This window comes from Hyla sarda, unplaced genomic scaffold (genome assembly GCF_029499605.1).
Source record: "Hyla sarda isolate aHylSar1 unplaced genomic scaffold, aHylSar1.hap1 scaffold_1321, whole genome shotgun sequence".
Classification (NCBI taxonomy): domain Eukaryota; kingdom Metazoa; phylum Chordata; class Amphibia; order Anura; family Hylidae; genus Hyla; species Hyla sarda.
In genome coordinates, this window is record NW_026607946.1 from 71,950 (window position 1) to 87,989 (window position 16,040).

The 16,040-nt window shown below is 43.4% G+C and overlaps 9 pseudogenes; all 9 read left to right on the forward strand.

Annotated features, from left to right (window-relative positions):
• The first annotated feature begins 1,357 nt into the window (after positions 1 to 1,357).
• LOC130305603 (U2 spliceosomal RNA) lies at positions 1,358 to 1,621 on the forward strand (annotated as a pseudogene).
• A 1,473-nt stretch (positions 1,622 to 3,094) lies between these two features.
• Positions 3,095 to 3,358, forward strand: LOC130305576 (U2 spliceosomal RNA; annotated as a pseudogene).
• A 1,482-nt stretch (positions 3,359 to 4,840) lies between these two features.
• LOC130305604 (U2 spliceosomal RNA) lies at positions 4,841 to 5,104 on the forward strand (annotated as a pseudogene).
• Positions 5,105 to 6,589: 1,485 nt separating this feature from the next.
• On the forward strand, positions 6,590 to 6,853 carry LOC130305605 (U2 spliceosomal RNA; annotated as a pseudogene).
• A 1,478-nt stretch (positions 6,854 to 8,331) lies between these two features.
• Positions 8,332 to 8,595, forward strand: LOC130305610 (U2 spliceosomal RNA; annotated as a pseudogene).
• A 1,477-nt stretch (positions 8,596 to 10,072) lies between these two features.
• Positions 10,073 to 10,337, forward strand: LOC130305556 (U2 spliceosomal RNA; annotated as a pseudogene).
• Positions 10,338 to 11,809: 1,472 nt separating this feature from the next.
• On the forward strand, positions 11,810 to 12,073 carry LOC130305606 (U2 spliceosomal RNA; annotated as a pseudogene).
• A 1,472-nt stretch (positions 12,074 to 13,545) lies between these two features.
• On the forward strand, positions 13,546 to 13,809 carry LOC130305565 (U2 spliceosomal RNA; annotated as a pseudogene).
• Positions 13,810 to 15,293: 1,484 nt separating this feature from the next.
• Positions 15,294 to 15,557, forward strand: LOC130305607 (U2 spliceosomal RNA; annotated as a pseudogene).
• Positions 15,558 to 16,040: the final 483 nt, after the last annotated feature.

Consider the following 16,040-nt stretch of genomic DNA (forward strand, 5'->3'; position numbering starts at 1 on the left):
GACCATGTTTGCACACTGATTGGTGTAAAAAAATAAAATAAAACTAAATAATAATAATCTAGCACACCTGTGCAGGTTTGACATGACATGACAGGTAGCTGTCTTGTGGGTGGTGCTGAATCCTGTTAAATGACGTGAGGGTCTCATGCCTATACACAAGGGTGTGTCATTGCTGTTGCTTGACCATGCATTGGTATCTGTGGTCAGTGAATGATAAAAACAAAATTTACCATCCATTGATGGATGGGAAATCCGCCATGAGGCATTTGTTTTTAGAAACTGCTGCTCACAACCAATGTTGCAATGGAGTGTCTCCATCTGCTGGTGGTATTGGAAAGGCATTAGTGCTATGACAGGGTCTGAAGAAGAAGAAGAAGAAGAAGAAGAAGAAGAAGAAGACGGAAAAAAATATATATAAAAAGAAAAAGAGAGAGAGAGAGAGAGAGACTGACTTAGTGAGCGAGTGAGTGAGAGAGTGAGAGTGAGTGAGAGTGAATGAGTGAGTGAGTGATTGAGTGAGTGAGTGAGTGAGTGAGTGAGAACAAATGAGTTAAAGCAAGTGAGTGAGAGAGATCGAATGAATGAAAGTCTGAATGACAGAAAGAAAAAAGGATGAAGAAAGAAGCATGAAGAAAAAAAAATGTATATGGAGTTGCTGACATGAGTGCAATCTACAAAGCCGTTGAGGCTGATCCTCATGGGAGGATTATTGCACCAGGACCCTTAGCACTTTTAAAATGCCATTCAATGCCACGGGCTAGATGTAAACTGCAGATGACCATGTTGTGGTAGTTACCATGGATACCCAAGTGATGTGTGAGCTAACACATAGGCCCAACAGATTCCAAGAAGGCCAGAATCACCAGCGGCACCACCATCGATTGTCAGGTCACCCGGATTCAGCAAATACCAGAGTCCAAAATGATGCAGGTTTATACTGTTAATTTTCAGTTTATCGTTACAGTTGGTGTTATTCCATGTCGGAAGGGACGCAGCTACAGCCAGTGGGGTAACTAGAGACAGGCAGGCAGCTATGTGCAACAAAGGTAGGCGTGTTGTTTTCATATGCAGATCTGAAATATTGTCTTATATGCAAGAGGAGGAGTGATGGGGGTTCAGGCAAAAGCCAGGCTATGGATTGCATTGCTAAATGCTCCATCAGAGTGCAATGGTCGCCTGTCCTTTTTTTAAGTGATGATGTGGGTTTAGCCTGTGCTGTATGTATGTATGGGTGGCTGACTGCCACCCACCCAGAGAGTGTATGGGAGGCTGGTTGGCTGCCAGCCTTCCTTCCATTCCTATGAGTAATGTGAGTGCTCATGAAGGGGACATGGTTGGGTCCACCCCTTTCCCGGTTATCCCCTCTAGGCCTTTTGGCTTAGATCAAGTGTAAAAAAAGAAAGGATCTTGCGACAGATCGCATCCTGAGGCACGTTTTTTTTTGTGTGAATACTTGCACTTGGGTGACTTGTGAGCACATACTGATACATACGTTCCCTATCTGGGGACCATAAATTAAATGGATTTTTGAGAAAGGGAGCTGATTTGGAAGCTTGCTTCTGTCGCCCTATGCATTGACCCGATGTGGCAGTATATTCGGGTAGTGAACAGTGCACCACCCCATTCCAGTGTTAAACAAGAAAGATTCTCATTTAATCCTCCGTGGGTGAGAATTTGAGTTTGAGAATTGGAGACCAAAATGATGAGTTGCACTGACTGGTTTATGAACGTCTATTCATTTAGCGTTTTAATGACCATGTTTGCACACTGATTGGTGTAAAAAAATAAAATAAAACTAAATAATAATAATCTAGCACACCTGTGCAGGTTTGACATGACATGACAGGTAGCTGTCTTGTGGGTGGTGCTGAATCCTGTTAAATGACGTGAGGGTCTCATGCCTATACACAAGGGTGTGTCATTGCTGTTGCTTGACCATGCATTGGTATCTGTGGTCAGTGAATGATAAAAACAAAATTTACCATCCATTGATGGATGGGAAATCCGCCATGAGGCATTTGTTTTTAGAAACTGCTGCTCACAACCAATGTTGCAATGGAGTGTCTCCATCTGCTGGTGGTATTGGAAAGGCATTAGTGCTATGACAGGGTCTGAAGAAGAAGAAGAAGAAGAAGAAGAAGACGGAAAAAAATATATATAAAAAGAAAAAGAGAGAGAGAGAGAGAGAGAGACTGACTTAGTGAGCGAGTGAGTGAGAGAGTGAGAGTGAGTGAGAGTGAATGAGTGAGTGAGTGATTGAGTGAGTGAGTGAGTGAGAACAAATGAGTTAAAGCAAGTGAGTGAGAGAGATCGAATGAATGAAAGTCTGAATGACAGAAAGAAAAAAGGATGAAGAAAGAAGCATGAAGAAAAAAAAATGTATATGGAGTTGCTGACATGAGTGCAATCTACAAAGCCGTTGAGGCTGATCCTCATGGGAGGATTATTGCACCAGGACCCTTAGCACTTTTAAAATGCCATTCAATGCCACGGGCTAGATGTAAACTGCAGATGACCATGTTGTGGTAGTTACCATGGATACCCAAGTGATGTGTGAGCTAACACATAGGCCCAACAGATTCCAAGAAGGCCAGAATCACCAGCGGCACCACCATCGATTGTCAGGTCACCCGGATTCAGCAAATACCAGAGTCCAAAATGATGCAGGTTTATACTGTTAATTTTCAGTTTATCGTTACAGTTGGTGTTATTCCATGTCGGAAGGGACGCAGCTACAGCCAGTGGGGTAACTAGAGACAGGCAGGCAGCTATGTGCAACAAAGGTAGGCGTGTTGTTTTCATATGCAGATCTGAAATATTGTCTTATATGCAAGAGGAGGAGTGATGGGGGTTCAGGCAAAAGCCAGGCTATGGATTGCATTGCTAAATGCTCCATCAGAGTGCAATGGTCGCCTGTCCTTTTTTTAAGTGATGATGTGGGTTTAGCCTGTGCTGTATGTATGTATGGGTGGCTGACTGCCACCCACCCAGAGAGTGTATGGGAGGCTGGTTGGCTGCCAGCCTTCCTTCCATTCCTATGAGTAATGTGAGTGCTCATGAAGGGGACATGGTTGGGTCCACCCCTTTCCCGGTTATCCCCTCTAGGCCTTTTGGCTTAGATCAAGTGTAAAAAAAGAAAGGATCTTGCGACAGATCGCATCCTGAGGCACGTTTTTTTTTGTGTGAATACTTGCACTTGGGTGACTTGTGAGCACATACTGATACATACGTTCCCTATCTGGGGACCATAAATTAAATGGATTTTTGAGAAAGGGAGCTGATTTGGAAGCTTGCTTCTGTCGCCCCATGCATTGACCCGATGTGGCAGTATATTCGGGTAGTGAACAGTGCACCACCCCATTCCAGTGTTAAACAAGAAAGATTCTCATTTAATCCTCCGTGGGTGAGAATTTGAGTTTGAGAATTGGAGACCAAAATGATGAGTTGCACTGACTGGTTTATGAACGTCTATTCATTTAGCGTTTTAATGACCATGTTTGCACACTGATTGGTGTAAAAAAATAAAATAAAACTAAATAATAATAATCTAGCACACCTGTGCAGGTTTGACATGACATGACAGGTAGCTGTCTTGTGGGTGGTGCTGAATCCTGTTAAATGACGTGAGGGTCTCATGCCTATACACAAGGGTGTGTCATTGCTGTTGCTTGACCATGCATTGGTATCTGTGGTCAGTGAATGATAAAAACAAAATTTACCATCCATTGATGGATGGGAAATCCGCCATGAGGCATTTGTTTTTAGAAACTGCTGCTCACAACCAATGTTGCAATGGAGTGTCTCCATCTGCTGGTGGTATTGGAAAGGCATTAGTGCTATGACAGGGTCTGAAGAAGAAGAAGAAGAAGAAGAAGAAGAAGACGGAAAAAAATATATATAAAAAGAAAAAGAGAGAGAGAGAGAGAGAGACTGACTTAGTGAGCGAGTGAGTGAGAGAGTGAGAGTGAGTGAGAGTGAATGAGTGAGTGAGTGATTGAGTGAGTGAGTGAGTGAGTGAGTGAGAACAAATGAGTTAAAGCAAGTGAGTGAGAGAGATCGAATGAATGAAAGTCTGAATGACAGAAAGAAAAAAGGATGAAGAAAGAAGCATGAAGAAAAAAAAATGTATATGGAGTTGCTGACATGAGTGCAATCTACAAAGCCGTTGAGGCTGATCCTCATGGGAGGATTATTGCACCAGGACCCTTAGCACTTTTAAAATGCCATTCAATGCCACGGGCTAGATGTAAACTGCAGATGACCATGTTGTGGTAGTTACCATGGATACCCAAGTGATGTGTGAGCTAACACATAGGCCCAACAGATTCCAAGAAGGCCAGAATCACCAGCGGCACCACCATCGATTGTCAGGTCACCCGGATTCAGCAAATACCAGAGTCCAAAATGATGCAGGTTTATACTGTTAATTTTCAGTTTATCGTTACAGTTGGTGTTATTCCATGTCGGAAGGGACGCAGCTACAGCCAGTGGGGTAACTAGAGACAGGCAGGCAGCTATGTGCAACAAAGGTAGGCGTGTTGTTTTCATATGCAGATCTGAAATATTGTCTTATATGCAAGAGGAGGAGTGATGGGGGTTCAGGCAAAAGCCAGGCTATGGATTGCATTGCTAAATGCTCCATCAGAGTGCAATGGTCGCCTGTCCTTTTTTTAAGTGATGATGTGGGTTTAGCCTGTGCTGTATGTATGTATGGGTGGCTGACTGCCACCCACCCAGAGAGTGTATGGGAGGCTGGTTGGCTGCCAGCCTTCCTTCCATTCCTATGAGTAATGTGAGTGCTCATGAAGGGGACATGGTTGGGTCCACCCCTTTCCCGGTTATCCCCTCTAGGCCTTTTGGCTTAGATCAAGTGTAAAAAAAGAAAGGATCTTGCGACAGATCGCATCCTGAGGCACGTTTTTTTTTGTGTGAATACTTGCACTTGGGTGACTTGTGAGCACATACTGATACATACGTTCCCTATCTGGGGACCATAAATTAAATGGATTTTTGAGAAAGGGAGCTGATTTGGAAGCTTGCTTCTGTCGCCCTATGCATTGACCCGATGTGGCAGTATATTCGGGTAGTGAACAGTGCACCACCCCATTCCAGTGTTAAACAAGAAAGATTCTCATTTAATCCTCCGTGGGTGAGAATTTGAGTTTGAGAATTGGAGACCAAAATGATGAGTTGCACTGACTGGTTTATGAACGTCTATTCATTTAGCGTTTTAATGACCATGTTTGCACACTGATTGGTGTAAAAAAATAAAATAAAACTAAATAATAATAATCTAGCACACCTGTGCAGGTTTGACATGACATGACAGGTAGCTGTCTTGTGGGTGGTGCTGAATCCTGTTAAATGACGTGAGGGTCTCATGCCTATACACAAGGGTGTGTCATTGCTGTTGCTTGACCATGCATTGGTATCTGTGGTCAGTGAATGATAAAAACAAAATTTACCATCCATTGATGGATGGGAAATCCGCCATGAGGCATTTGTTTTTAGAAACTGCTGCTCACAACCAATGTTGCAATGGAGTGTCTCCATCTGCTGGTGGTATTGGAAAGGCATTAGTGCTATGACAGGGTCTGAAGAAGAAGAAGAAGAAGAAGAAGAAGAAGAAGAAGAAGACGGAAAAAAATATATATAAAAAGAAAAAGAGAGAGAGAGAGAGAGAGAGACTGACTTAGTGAGCGAGTGAGTGAGAGAGTGAGAGTGAGTGAGAGTGAATGAGTGAGTGAGTGATTGAGTGAGTGAGTGAGTGAGAACAAATGAGTTAAAGCAAGTGAGTGAGAGAGATCGAATGAATGAAAGTCTGAATGACAGAAAGAAAAAAGGATGAAGAAAGAAGCATGAAGAAAAAAAAATGTATATGGAGTTGCTGACATGAGTGCAATCTACAAAGCCGTTGAGGCTGATCCTCATGGGAGGATTATTGCACCAGGACCCTTAGCACTTTTAAAATGCCATTCAATGCCACGGGCTAGATGTAAACTGCAGATGACCATGTTGTGGTAGTTACCATGGATACCCAAGTGATGTGTGAGCTAACACATAGGCCCAACAGATTCCAAGAAGGCCAGAATCACCAGCGGCACCACCATCGATTGTCAGGTCACCCGGATTCAGCAAATACCAGAGTCCAAAATGATGCAGGTTTATACTGTTAATTTTCAGTTTATCGTTACAGTTGGTGTTATTCCATGTCGGAAGGGACGCAGCTACAGCCAGTGGGGTAACTAGAGACAGGCAGGCAGCTATGTGCAACAAAGGTAGGCGTGTTGTTTTCATATGCAGATCTGAAATATTGTCTTATATGCAAGAGGAGGAGTGATGGGGGTTCAGGCAAAAGCCAGGCTATGGATTGCATTGCTAAATGCTCCATCAGAGTGCAATGGTCGCCTGTCCTTTTTTTAAGTGATGATGTGGGTTTAGCCTGTGCTGTATGTATGTATGGGTGGCTGACTGCCACCCACCCAGAGAGTGTATGGGAGGCTGGTTGGCTGCCAGCCTTCCTTCCATTCCTATGAGTAATGTGAGTGCTCATGAAGGGGACATGGTTGGGTCCACCCCTTTCCCGGTTATCCCCTCTAGGCCTTTTGGCTTAGATCAAGTGTAAAAAAAGAAAGGATCTTGCGACAGATCGCATCCTGAGGCACGTTTTTTTTTGTGTGAATACTTGCACTTGGGTGACTTGTGAGCACATACTGATACATACGTTCCCTATCTGGGGACCATAAATTAAATGGATTTTTGAGAAAGGGAGCTGATTTGGAAGCTTGCTTCTGTCGCCCTATGCATTGACCCGATGTGGCAGTATATTCGGGTAGTGAACAGTGCACCACCCCATTCCAGTGTTAAACAAGAAAGATTCTCATTTAATCCTCCGTGGGTGAGAATTTGAGTTTGAGAATTGGAGACCAAAATGATGAGTTGCACTGACTGGTTTATGAACGTCTATTCATTTAGCGTTTTAATGACCATGTTTGCACACTGATTGGTGTAAAAAAATAAAATAAAACTAAATAATAATAATCTAGCACACCTGTGCAGGTTTGACATGACATGACAGGTAGCTGTCTTGTGGGTGGTGCTGAATCCTGTTAAATGACGTGAGGGTCTCATGCCTATACACAAGGGTGTGTCATTGCTGTTGCTTGACCATGCATTGGTATCTGTGGTCAGTGAATGATAAAAACAAAATTTACCATCCATTGATGGATGGGAAATCCGCCATGAGGCATTTGTTTTTAGAAACTGCTGCTCACAACCAATGTTGCAATGGAGTGTCTCCATCTGCTGGTGGTATTGGAAAGGCATTAGTGCTATGACAGGGTCTGAAGAAGAAGAAGAAGAAGAAGAAGAAGAAGACGGAAAAAAATATATATAAAAAGAAAAAGAGAGAGAGAGAGAGAGAGACTGACTTAGTGAGCGAGTGAGTGAGAGAGTGAGAGTGAGTGAGAGTGAATGAGTGAGTGAGTGATTGAGTGAGTGAGTGAGTGAGTGAGAACAAATGAGTTAAAGCAAGTGAGTGAGAGAGATCGAATGAATGAAAGTCTGAATGACAGAAAGAAAAAAGGATGAAGAAAGAAGCATGAAGAAAAAAAAATGTATATGGAGTTGCTGACATGAGTGCAATCTACAAAGCCGTTGAGGCTGATCCTCATGGGAGGATTATTGCACCAGGACCCTTAGCACTTTTAAAATGCCATTCAATGCCACGGGCTAGATGTAAACTGCAGATGACCATGTTGTGGTAGTTACCATGGATACCCAAGTGATGTGTGAGCTAACACATAGGCCCAACAGATTCCAAGAAGGCCAGAATCACCAGCGGCACCACCATCGATTGTCAGGTCACCCGGATTCAGCAAATACCAGAGTCCAAAATGATGCAGGTTTATACTGTTAATTTTCAGTTTATCGTTACAGTTGGTGTTATTCCATGTCGGAAGGGACGCAGCTACAGCCAGTGGGGTAACTAGAGACAGGCAGGCAGCTATGTGCAACAAAGGTAGGCGTGTTGTTTTCATATGCAGATCTGAAATATTGTCTTATATGCAAGAGGAGGAGTGATGGGGGTTCAGGCAAAAGCCAGGCTATGGATTGCATTGCTAAATGCTCCATCAGAGTGCAATGGTCGCCTGTCCTTTTTTTAAGTGATGATGTGGGTTTAGCCTGTGCTGTATGTATGTATGGGTGGCTGACTGCCACCCACCCAGAGAGTGTATGGGAGGCTGGTTGGCTGCCAGCCTTCCTTCCATTCCTATGAGTAATGTGAGTGCTCATGAAGGGGACATGGTTGGGTCCACCCCTTTCCCGGTTATCCCCTCTAGGCCTTTTGGCTTAGATCAAGTGTAAAAAAAGAAAGGATCTTGCGACAGATTGCATCCTGAGGCACGTTTTTTTTTGTGTGAATACTTGCACTTGGGTGACTTGTGAGCACATACTGATACATACGTTCCCTATCTGGGGACCATAAATTAAATGGATTTTTGAGAAAGGGAGCTGATTTGGAAGCTTGCTTCTGTCGCCCTATGCATTGACCCGATGTGGCAGTATATTCGGGTAGTGAACAGTGCACCACCCCATTCCAGTGTTAAACAAGAAAGATTCTCATTTAATCCTCCGTGGGTGAGAATTTGAGTTTGAGAATTGGAGACCAAAATGATGAGTTGCACTGACTGGTTTATGAACGTCTATTCATTTAGCGTTTTAATGACCATGTTTGCACACTGATTGGTGTAAAAAAATAAAATAAAACTAAATAATAATAATCTAGCACACCTGTGCAGGTTTGACATGACATGACAGGTAGCTGTCTTGTGGGTGGTGCTGAATCCTGTTAAATGACGTGAGGGTCTCATGCCTATACACAAGGGTGTGTCATTGCTGTTGCTTGACCATGCATTGGTATCTGTGGTCAGTGAATGATAAAAACAAAATTTACCATCCATTGATGGATGGGAAATCCGCCATGAGGCATTTGTTTTTAGAAACTGCTGCTCACAACCAATGTTGCAATGGAGTGTCTCCATCTGCTGGTGGTATTGGAAAGGCATTAGTGCTATGACAGGGTCTGAAGAAGAAGAAGAAGAAGAAGAAGAAGAAGAAGACGGAAAAAAATATATATAAAAAGAAAAAGAGAGAGAGAGAGAGAGAGACTGACTTAGTGAGCGAGTGAGTGAGAGAGTGAGAGTGAGTGAGAGTGAATGAGTGAGTGAGTGATTGAGTGAGTGAGTGAGTGAGAACAAATGAGTTAAAGCAAGTGAGTGAGAGAGATCGAATGAATGAAAGTCTGAATGACAGAAAGAAAAAAGGATGAAGAAAGAAGCATGAAGAAAAAAAAATGTATATGGAGTTGCTGACATGAGTGCAATCTACAAAGCCGTTGAGGCTGATCCTCATGGGAGGATTATTGCACCAGGACCCTTAGCACTTTTAAAATGCCATTCAATGCCACGGGCTAGATGTAAACTGCAGATGACCATGTTGTGGTAGTTACCATGGATACCCAAGTGATGTGTGAGCTAACACATAGGCCCAACAGATTCCAAGAAGGCCAGAATCACCAGCGGCACCACCATCGATTGTCAGGTCACCCGGATTCAGCAAATACCAGAGTCCAAAATGATGCAGGTTTATACTGTTAATTTTCAGTTTATCGTTACAGTTGGTGTTATTCCATGTCGGAAGGGACGCAGCTACAGCCAGTGGGGTAACTAGAGACAGGCAGGCAGCTATGTGCAACAAAGGTAGGCGTGTTGTTTTCATATGCAGATCTGAAATATTGTCTTATATGCAAGAGGAGGAGTGATGGGGGTTCAGGCAAAAGCCAGGCTATGGATTGCATTGCTAAATGCTCCATCAGAGTGCAATGGTCGCCTGTCCTTTTTTTAAGTGATGATGTGGGTTTAGCCTGTGCTGTATGTATGTATGGGTGGCTGACTGCCACCCACCCAGAGAGTGTATGGGAGGCTGGTTGGCTGCCAGCCTTCCTTCCATTCCTATGAGTAATGTGAGTGCTCATGAAGGGGACATGGTTGGGTCCACCCCTTTCCCGGTTATCCCCTCTAGGCCTTTTGGCTTAGATCAAGTGTAAAAAAAGAAAGGATCTTGCGACAGATCGCATCCTGAGGCACGTTTTTTTTTTGTGTGAATACTTGCACTTGGGTGACTTGTGAGCACATACTGATACATACGTTCCCTATCTGGGGACCATAAATTAAATGGATTTTTGAGAAAGGGAGCTGATTTGGAAGCTTGCTTCTGTCGCCCTATGCATTGACCCGATGTGGCAGTATATTCGGGTAGTGAACAGTGCACCACCCCATTCCAGTGTTAAACAAGAAAGATTCTCATTTAATCCTCCGTGGGTGAGAATTTGAGTTTGAGAATTGGAGACCAAAATGATGAGTTGCACTGACTGGTTTATGAACGTCTATTCATTTAGCGTTTTAATGACCATGTTTGCACACTGATTGGTGTAAAAAAATAAAATAAAACTAAATAATAATAATCTAGCACACATGTGCAGGTTTGACATGACATGACAGGTAGCTGTCTTGTGGGTGGTGCTGAATCCTGTTAAATGACGTGAGGGTCTCATGCCTATACACAAGGGTGTGTCATTGCTGTTGCTTGACCATGCATTGGTATCTGTGGTCAGTGAATGATAAAAACAAAATTTACCATCCATTGATGGATGGGAAATCCGCCATGAGGCATTTGTTTTTAGAAACTGCTGCTCACAACCAATGTTGCAATGGAGTGTCTCCATCTGCTGGTGGTATTGGAAAGGCATTAGTGCTATGACAGGGTCTGAAGAAGAAGAAGAAGAAGAAGAAGACGGAAAAAAATATATATAAAAAGAAAAAGAGAGAGAGAGAGAGAGAGACTGACTTAGTGAGCGAGTGAGTGAGAGAGTGAGAGTGAGTGAGAGTGAATGAGTGAGTGAGTGATTGAGTGAGTGAGTGAGTGAGTGAGAACAAATGAGTTAAAGCAAGTGAGTGAGAGAGATCGAATGAATGAAAGTCTGAATGACAGAAAGAAAAAAGGATGAAGAAAGAAGCATGAAGAAAAAAAAATGTATATGGAGTTGCTGACATGAGTGCAATCTACAAAGCCGTTGAGGCTGATCCTCATGGGAGGATTATTGCACCAGGACCCTTAGCACTTTTAAAATGCCATTCAATGCCACGGGCTAGATGTAAACTGCAGATGACCATGTTGTGGTAGTTACCATGGATACCCAAGTGATGTGTGAGCTAACACATAGGCCCAACAGATTCCAAGAAGGCCAGAATCACCAGCGGCACCACCATCGATTGTCAGGTCACCCGGATTCAGCAAATACCAGAGTCCAAAATGATGCAGGTTTATACTGTTAATTTTCAGTTTATCGTTACAGTTGGTGTTATTCCATGTCGGAAGGGACGCAGCTACAGCCAGTGGGGTAACTAGAGACAGGCAGGCAGCTATGTGCAACAAAGGTAGGCGTGTTGTTTTCATATGCAGATCTGAAATATTGTCTTATATGCAAGAGGAGGAGTGATGGGGGTTCAGGCAAAAGCCAGGCTATGGATTGCATTGCTAAATGCTCCATCAGAGTGCAATGGTCGCCTGTCCTTTTTTTAAGTGATGATGTGGGTTTAGCCTGTGCTGTATGTATGTATGGGTGGCTGACTGCCACCCACCCAGAGAGTGTATGGGAGGCTGGTTGGCTGCCAGCCTTCCTTCCATTCCTATGAGTAATGTGAGTGCTCATGAAGGGGACATGGTTGGGTCCACCCCTTTCCCGGTTATCCCCTCTAGGCCTTTTGGCTTAGATCAAGTGTAAAAAAAGAAAGGATCTTGCGACAGATCGCATCCTGAGGCACGTTTTTTTTTGTGTGAATACTTGCACTTGGGTGACTTGTGAGCACATACTGATACATACGTTCCCTATCTGGGGACCATAAATTAAATGGATTTTTGAGAAAGGGAGCTGATTTGGAAGCTTGCTTCTGTCGCCCTATGCATTGACCCGATGTGGCAGTATATTCGGGTAGTGAACAGTGCACCACCCCATTCCAGTGTTAAACAAGAAAGATTCTCATTTAATCCTCCGTGGGTGAGAATTTGAGTTTGAGAATTGGAGACCAAAATGATGAGTTGCACTGACTGGTTTATGAACGTCTATTCATTTAGCGTTTTAATGACCATGTTTGCACACTGATTGGTGTAAAAAAATAAAATAAAACTAAATAATAATAATCTAGCACACCTGTGCAGGTTTGACATGACATGACAGGTAGCTGTCTTGTGGGTGGTGCTGAATCCTGTTAAATGACGTGAGGGTCTCATGCCTATACACAAGGGTGTGTCATTGCTGTTGCTTGACCATGCATTGGTATCTGTGGTCAGTGAATGATAAAAACAAAATTTACCATCCATTGATGGATGGGAAATCCGCCATGAGGCATTTGTTTTTAGAAACTGCTGCTCACAACCAATGTTGCAATGGAGTGTCTCCATCTGCTGGTGGTATTGGAAAGGCATTAGTGCTATGACAGGGTCTGAAGAAGAAGAAGAAGAAGAAGAAGACGGAAAAAAATATATATAAAAAGAAAAAGAGAGAGAGAGAGAGAGAGACTGACTTAGTGAGCGAGTGAGTGAGAGAGTGAGAGTGAGTGAGAGTGAATGAGTGAGTGAGTGATTGAGTGAGTGAGTGAGTGAGTGAGAACAAATGAGTTAAAGCAAGTGAGTGAGAGAGATCGAATGAATGAAAGTCTGAATGACAGAAAGAAAAAAGGATGAAGAAAGAAGCATGAAGAAAAAAAAATGTATATGGAGTTGCTGACATGAGTGCAATCTACAAAGCCGTTGAGGCTGATCCTCATGGGAGGATTATTGCACCAGGACCCTTAGCACTTTTAAAATGCCATTCAATGCCACGGGCTAGATGTAAACTGCAGATGACCATGTTGTGGTAGTTACCATGGATACCCAAGTGATGTGTGAGCTAACACATAGGCCCAACAGATTCCAAGAAGGCCAGAATCACCAGCGGCACCACCATCGATTGTCAGGTCACCCGGATTCAGCAAATACCAGAGTCCAAAATGATGCAGGTTTATACTGTTAATTTTCAGTTTATCGTTACAGTTGGTGTTATTCCATGTCGGAAGGGACGCAGCTACAGCCAGTGGGGTAACTAGAGACAGGCAGGCAGCTATGTGCAACAAAGGTAGGCGTGTTGTTTTCATATGCAGATCTGAAATATTGTCTTATATGCAAGAGGAGGAGTGATGGGGGTTCAGGCAAAAGCCAGGCTATGGATTGCATTGCTAAATGCTCCATCAGAGTGCAATGGTCGCCTGTCCTTTTTTTAAGTGATGATGTGGGTTTAGCCTGTGCTGTATGTATGTATGGGTGGCTGACTGCCACCCACCCAGAGAGTGTATGGGAGGCTGGTTGGCTGCCAGCCTTCCTTCCATTCCTATGAGTAATGTGAGTGCTCATGAAGGGGACATGGTTGGGTCCACCCCTTTCCCGGTTATCCCCTCTAGGCCTTTTGGCTTAGATCAAGTGTAAAAAAAGAAAGGATCTTGCGACAGATCGCATCCTGAGGCACGTTTTTTTTTGTGTGAATACTTGCACTTGGGTGACTTGTGAGCACATACTGATACATACGTTCCCTATCTGGGGACCATAAATTAAATGGATTTTTGAGAAAGGGAGCTGATTTGGAAGCTTGCTTCTGTCGCCCTATGCATTGACCCGATGTGGCAGTATATTTGGGTAGTGAACAGTGCACCACCCCATTCCAGTGTTAAACAAGAAAGATTCTCATTTAATCCTCCGTGGGTGAGAATTTGAGTTTGAGAATTGGAGACCAAAATGATGAGTTGCACTGACTGGTTTATGAACGTCTATTCATTTAGCGTTTTAATGACCATGTTTGCACACTGATTGGTGTAAAAAAATAAAATAAAACTAAATAATAATAATCTAGCACACCTGTGCAGGTTTGACATGACATGACAGGTAGCTGTCTTGTGGGTGGTGCTGAATCCTGTTAAATGACGTGAGGGTCTCATGCCTATACACAAGGGTGTGTCATTGCTGTTGCTTGACCATGCATTGGTATCTGTGGTCAGTGAATGATAAAAACAAAATTTACCATCCATTGATGGATGGGAAATCCGCCATGAGGCATTTGTTTTTAGAAACTGCTGCTCACAACCAATGTTGCAATGGAGTGTCTCCATCTGCTGGTGGTATTGGAAAGGCATTAGTGCTATGACAGGGTCTGAAGAAGAAGAAGAAGAAGAAGAAGAAGAAGAAGAAGACGGAAAAAAATATATATAAAAAGAAAAAGAGAGAGAGAGAGAGAGAGACTGACTTAGTGAGCGAGTGAGTGAGAGAGTGAGAGTGAGTGAGAGTGAATGAGTGAGTGAGTGATTGAGTGAGTGAGTGAGTGAGTGAGAACAAATGAGTTAAAGCAAGTGAGTGAGAGAGATCGAATGAATGAAAGTCTGAATGACAGAAAGAAAAAAGGATGAAGAAAGAAGCATGAAGAAAAAAAAATGTATATGGAGTTGCTGACATGAGTGCAATCTACAAAGCCGTTGAGGCTGATCCTCATGGGAGGATTATTGCACCAGGACCCTTAGCACTTTTAAAATGCCATTCAATGCCACGGGCTAGATGTAAACTGCAGATGACCATGTTGTGGTAGTTACCATGGATACCCAAGTGATGTGTGAGCTAACACATAGGCCCAACAGATTCCAAGAAGGCCAGAATCACCAGCGGCACCACCATCGATTGTCAGGTCACCCGGATTCAGCAAATACCAGAGTCCAAAATGATGCAGGTTTATACTGTTAATTTTCAGTTTATCGTTACAGTTGGTGTTATTCCATGTCGGAAGGGACGCAGCTACAGCCAGTGGGGTAACTAGAGACAGGCAGGCAGCTATGTGCAACAAAGGTAGGCGTGTTGTTTTCATATGCAGATCTGAAATATTGTCTTATATGCAAGAGGAGGAGTGATGGGGGTTCAGGCAAAAGCCAGGCTATGGATTGCATTGCTAAATGCTCCATCAGAGTGCAATGGTCGCCTGTCCTTTTTTTAAGTGATGATGTGGGTTTAGCCTGTGCTGTATGTATGTATGGGTGGCTGACTGCCACCCACCCAGAGAGTGTATGGGAGGCTGGTTGGCTGCCAGCCTTCCTTCCATTCCTATGAGTAATGTGAGTGCTCATGAAGGGGACATGGTTGGGTCCAGCCCTTTCCCGGTTATCCCCTCTAGGCCTTTTGGCTTAGATCAAGTGTAAAAAAAGAAAGGATCTTGCGACAGATCGCATCCTGAGGCACGTTTTTTTTTGTGTGAATACTTGCACTTGGGTGACTTGTGAGCACATACTGATACATACGTTCCCTATCTGGGGACCATAAATTAAATGGATTTTTGAGAAAGGGAGCTGATTTGGAAGCTTGCTTCTGTCGCCCTATGCATTGACCCGATGTGGCAGTATATTCGGGTAGTGAACAGTGCACCACCCCATTCCAGTGTTAAACAAGAAAGATTCTCATTTAATCCTCCGTGGGTGAGAATTTGAGTTTGAGAATTGGAGACCAAAATGATGAGTTGCACTGACTGGTTTATGAACGTCTATTCATTTAGCGTTTTAATGACCATGTTTGCACACTGATTGGTGTAAAAAAATAAAATAAAACTAAATAATAATAATCTAGCACACCTGTGCAGGTTTGACATGACATGACAGGTAGCTGTCTTGTGGGTGGTGCTGAATCCTGTTAAATGACGTGAGGGTCTCATGCCTATACACAAGGGTGTGTCATTGCTGTTGCTTGACCATGCATTGGTATCTGTGGTCAGTGAATGATAAAAACAAAATTTACCATCCATTGATGGATGGGAAATCCGCCATGAGGCATTTGTTTTTAGAAACTGCTGCTCACAACCAATGTTGCAATGGAGTGTCTCCATCTGCTGGTGGTATTGGAAAGGCATTAGTGCTATG